Source organism: Anser cygnoides, chromosome 5, assembly GCF_040182565.1.
Source record: "Anser cygnoides isolate HZ-2024a breed goose chromosome 5, Taihu_goose_T2T_genome, whole genome shotgun sequence".
NCBI lineage: Eukaryota > Metazoa > Chordata > Aves > Anseriformes > Anatidae > Anser > Anser cygnoides.
Window position 1 is genome coordinate 17,612,159 of NC_089877.1, and position 6,000 is coordinate 17,618,158.

Consider the following 6,000-nt stretch of genomic DNA (forward strand, 5'->3'; position numbering starts at 1 on the left):
GCTGTCGCCAGGCAAATATTAGAAGAATTTTTATCTGAAATGGTAATACAAATTAGTAGGGGAACAGACAGGAATTTATCAGCTCCAGACACACACTCGGTTGTTCTCACATCCCAAACCCTCCAAGCTATACAGTAGATCCAATAAGAGAGAAGTGTGATGAGCTTCATGCTGGTCCAGCTAACCAGATTATCAGACCAAAAGTAGTTTCGAGCCTTGACTTTCTTTGCATCTTTGAAGCAAGACAAGTTGACATTTGCACAAATATTTGCATGGCAAGGAGAAGGAGAAAATGAAGACCTGCCTATGTTTTTTCTCAGCAGTGCTCTCCCACTGAGCTTCATATTGCTGACATGTCTCCAGGACTAAATTCATTCATCCCTCCCCATTACCCTCTCTGTACAGATAACCCACGTCTGCTTTTGAAATGGCACTAGTAATCATAGCTTCCATGCTCTTCACCCCAGTGGGCTTTCTTAAGATGTCTTTCATACAGGGTCCTGAAGCCCAGCCAATTATTCTCTCTCATCCATGGGAAGGCAGGAACACAAAACAAGAGCAGCAAGTCTTAGTAGTACAGAAGAGCATCCACGTCTTGTCTTCAAACATGCAGCATCTACAGATTCCTTTGGAGGTCTCCAGGCCACTCAAGGCATTTCCAGATCTATGAAGAAGCTATTTCCATCTATACACCTTAAAAAAAAAAAAAAAAAGTCACCAAGTGTTTACCTCTATTACATTCTACAGCACAAAGTGCAGCTCCTGGGTTACATGCATGAGCAAGGCACAGTGCAACAGCCATCATGACATCAGAAATGAAGAACTCTTTACATAAAACCAATCTGTGACTCTGTAAAACTGAAACTGGGCACTACAACCATATTCTGAGTTGTTTTGCATCACATTGAACATTCCTTAAATTAAAATGATGCATAAATCCATTTTATTTTCAGTTTATTCTTGTATTCCAGTAGGACCACTTGCTCATAAATGTGCAATTCCTCTTTTCAAGTTTCTACTAGGTATTAAAAAAAAATAGCCTATTTGCAATACCAGGATATTCCAGCAGAGGCCACAATTGAGCTAAAACAGCCATGTGCAAGGCAAAACTGGTCTCAACCAAAACTCCAGTATCTTGAACACTCGTAAATTTTTCACACGTTCCCCTATTATTTAGCTTGGAATTATTTCCTCCTTCAGTTTAAAAGACCGTTATGTGCTATGAATAAAATATAATAAATGAAAATAAATTAAAAGTAATTCTTGTTAAATTTTACCATTAGGAAAACTTTTTCATATGTCATTCTCAGAACAGTTTTTTTTTCTTATAAATAAAGCTTCACAAATTACTTAGTGTGTTTTGCTTTTAATCCAAAGCTCTTCTGAACAACTGTAAATTGCAGGAGCACTGGATGGATTTTTTTTCCAGCAGTTGCACTTTTCACCCATAGCACAAGAGGGTACTCTCCACACCAGCTTTGTAAAGACAACTTGTATGCAACCAGTGCTTACATAATAGCTGTACCAGCATGTAAAAAATGCCCTGTAATGCCTGTCACAACCAGGTTCAAGTCCACGATGACTTGTATCTCACCTTCTCTATAGCTGTAACATCAATGAGGAAAAATTATAACTAAGGCTAAGACAAGTCTTTGCATTTCATAGGTTCAAAAATCTTATGACTAGCAGTAGGCTGCACATTGCTGTTTATCCTTTAATCACCTAGACACCTCTGCGAAAAGTCTTCCACTGTTGGTACTTAATTGTGAAGAAAACAGGTAAAAGTGCAAAGTTACAGAGTTGTTTATGCAAGTTTGGTTTGCAGGAATAGCAGTCGTGAGGCAGAGCTCTTGTGCCAGAATACAGCCTAGCTACTTTTTAAATTGGATTCAGGCAAGGTTGAGGCAGCCATTTGGTCTCAAGCACTGGACATATAGAGTGCAAGAGGGCAGGATCCAAACTCGAGGTTTTAAGTGAGCAACGGACTTGCACGTCAACATCAAGCGTAAGGCAGCTTTGAGAGTGCAATAGTGAACTGTATTGCCTGACCAGATGTGGATTGTGGCTCTACCAGTCAGAAGGTGAAGACAGAAAAAGAGACTAATCTAGGTACTTTGAGTCCACTCTTAAGAGGAGCCAGTGTCTTCTCAGGAGTCAGTAAGAGAGCATGTCCATTGCAAGTACATCCTCAGACACTGAAATATAAGGCTAACTTTTGGAAGAGGGACCTTGTGAATGAAATATTCATTTGAATATTGGCCATTAAAGCCACTTGCTCACAACAATGTAATTTAAGAGGTTAATAAAGGAAAATCTCACCTGATAAAAAGAAAGATACAAGAAGGCCTCTGATTAGATAATGAATGGACTTTGTACTGTTTGTATAATGATTGCCTGAATTATATACTTCAGGCTAAGCAATATTCAGCACTGACTTTTACTTGAAAACCTTCAACCCAGTACAGTCAGCCAGAACCTAAGAGATTTGTTATTATTAACTATTTTCTGTTCTGGAAAGTGTGCAATCATGTTTAGAGGTTAACGGCACAAAGTGCAATTCCAGAGCCATGGGAGTAAAAGTGATTTCTGAAAACTGGGAGGGGAAAAAAAAAAAAGAATGAAACAGGACTCAGAATGCCACCACTTTTCTATCATTCACAGACCATTATTCATAGAAACACACCTTAATAAGATACAGTTAGTAGTCCTCTGTAAGTCACCACCATTGTTTCGAATAGCCTTTTAAAATTACTTGAAGTAATCTTTTAAAATATCTTCTTCAGATAGATAAGAACGTCTGATTTTGTAGAATGGCATTTGGTTTTGTCCCCTGCAATAGTGCTTGGTTCTAGTGCAATTAACAGTCAGCACCCCAGTAAAGTTACAATAAGGAAAATGAGCTGCAAGTGCTTCCATTAGGTGAAGACCATTTGCACAGAACAGTATGCAAGGCTGAGCAAGACTGGTATGGAGGGTTGTAGATAAGCGTGGAATAGAGCCTAAGCAGTATGGATCAATGCCAGAGCAAACACGAGGAGCTGCCAAACTTTTCTGCAGCTATCTTTTATCAATCTTATCGGTACTTTTAAATAGCATATAACATAGGTTTGGATGAAAGGCTGTCTGTATTACCTCAGCAAAATATTTAATAGCTTGGTGAGATTTTACACAAGATAATCACTGTAAGGGCCAAAGAAGAAAAATGAAATGTACAAATTACAGTTATGCAACCCAACAGAAAAGCATAAAGATGACAAGTAAAAGAAGTTATGGTACATGAAAAAACAGAATGAAAGTGAAATCAGCACCACCACTAGACTATCTCCTCTAAATGTCTGAAGAGCAATGGAAATACAATATAGTCAATGGACATTCTAGACTATAGCCTTTATTCCAGCTACTTTGAAATTCAAGTTTTATTATTTTCCAGCAGTCATATCTTGAAATAGGAAGTCCAGGACAGACTTCCCACTGGAAATGATATTGAAAAATTTGAATTTAAAGTGAAGTATTTTTTTCTATAAGTTTTCTCTGAAAAATTGTATGTTTTAAGAAATGCCAGTGTTAGTGGCAAACTTCACTTTATATATAGCACCTCAGATCAATAGCTAGAAATTAGTGAAATAAGTAAATTCAGTGTCTTGTGTTGTAACACTGAATAGTAAATAGTAAGCCTTAACCTGAGAGCAAAAAGCTGCATCTATTAAAATACTGACAGATCTTAGTCAAAGTTAAGGAAGTTTCAACACTTGTGTGATGGTACTTTCATCCTGCATTCTTTATAAACTTGAACATATACACCAGTCAGATGTATAACCACTAAAAATAGCTTATAATTTATTTTAGACCTCAAGAAAGAAAGAAGCATTTAAGAAAAAAACACTGTGTCAAAAGCACCTTTGACCACACAATAATATGCAATAAGTAAAGCAGGGAAAAATGGCTATACATTTCTTCATTCTCTTTTCCAACTTCCCTCCACAAAGTTTGGAACATTGACAAAAACCTGTGTACAGTGTGAGAGCTATGATTAGGTAGAGCTACGTGCCTATGTGGTTTAAGTTTAATATGTGCCAATTTTGATTTTTCCTTCATCTCAGGCTACATAAATAGGAACACCAGACTTACCACCTTATTTAACTGTGTTTAACAAAGATCACAAGAAAAATGCAAGTAAGGCAAAATATGTTAGACTTCTGTTAAAGGTTACACCTTTAGGCAGAGCAACAATTGTGCAATTTAGAGCAGCACTGGTTTGGCCAGCTCACTTGCTGGAGTCTAGCACCTGCTACTTCAGCAGAGACAAGGGAACAGGTCATACAGACCTCTGCCCAGACAGAGGGTTAGTCATGCTGCATTTGGGCAGACATCCACTAAAGCAGTCAAAAGATGTTTGATCAAACAGCCAGCTACTGTGCTTCATTTTCTTTGATCTATTATGTAAAGACAGCGTTAAGGTGAAGAAACAAAATGTTTGAGTTTTTACTTTACTGAGGAACCAAGGCTGGATATGATGTAGGAGGATGAAGTAACTGCTGTGAACTGAATAAGACAAGCTGAGGGGAAGTGAGAGACTAGCATTTGGGTTCAGGTCTTCTGGTGTTTTTTCCTCTAGACACCCTCACACAGTCTTGCACAACAGTACAGTCCAAATAAATACAAGGTTATGTCAGCTTCCACAAGAACCCAGTTACTCTCATTCACACATTTTCAATGGCCATTCCTGACAGCCACTACTCTATGAGAACCTGCAGGTGAGACACAGATAGACATCAACATCAAGCTGAGAACGTGCACAGCTCCCACCCCTAGCACAGAGCCAGGGAAATGCCTTAAGGCACATTACATTTCCATTCTATTTGGTGGCATTGCAACTTGGCCTGTAAACACTGCCTTCCATCACTCTTATTCCTCAGTGACTCTCACAATATACATGCACGAGGTCAAATAGATTCCTGAGACTTAAGTGCAGGAAACAGAAAAGGAACAAATCTTCCCCAGCCATTTGTTTGTAGAAGAGCATATCCACCTGTGTCAATACTGTTGACTCAGAATTGTCTAACAATGAGATTGTTACTGTCAAGGTTTATTGCACTAAAAATCAAAAGAATTCCCAGTATGGGAAAAATCTGTTTGAAATTTAAGATGTTGACATCTGAGAGGTTCCATTATAGTTTTACAGTATTTGAATTGAAACCTTGGGTCCTTTGAATTAAAACCTTGGATCCAATTTTGACTCTAGTAATTAGGTAAGATACATTCAATAATCTTGTAATGATTTAAATGAGATGGAATAAGATTAAAGTGAACATTTCAGGGTTTAAGAAATCATCAAAACACCGTCTGCAAGTTCCTCTGAGAAAAGTGTAAAGTGTGTGAAGTAACCTGTGCCTTATGTTTTGTTACACAGTAATGCACTGTCACTTAAAACACGTCAGGCTGTAATTTCTAAGCTAAAATACAGCTATTTTGCTCTGGCAAGCAGGATGTAAAAGAATACTTAGCTGTATTTTTTCCATAAGGGGAAAAAAAAAGTTTACCAAGCCTCTGTAGGTGACTGAAAATAAGCTTCACCACAGCTCCTGAAGACCTGTTACTCAGAAGGCCTCTCAGAATACAACACAGATTTCCAACTGTACTAGAGTTGAAGCTCAACTGGGTGGAACTTCACCACGGGTGGAACTTTACCGTGACAAAGTTCAAGCTTTTATCTTACTAAGTCACATGAGCTCTACACAGCAAGCCAGGCTGTAAAAGTGTCATCGCCAGCGAGTTAAGTATCAAGCTCCTTCACTTGCTATTTTTACACCAGTGCTTCATAGTCTGAAAGCTAACCAAAGCTAAACAATGCAAATATAAAACCCTTTGCACACACACAGGGCTTTTTTTTTTTTTTTTTTTTTACTAATCTTTAGTCTACACAGAATCAATACATGATCCACCCCTGCAACTGAAATCATCCTGAGCCAAGCAAGAGTAGGACATCTGAAAACTTCTCAT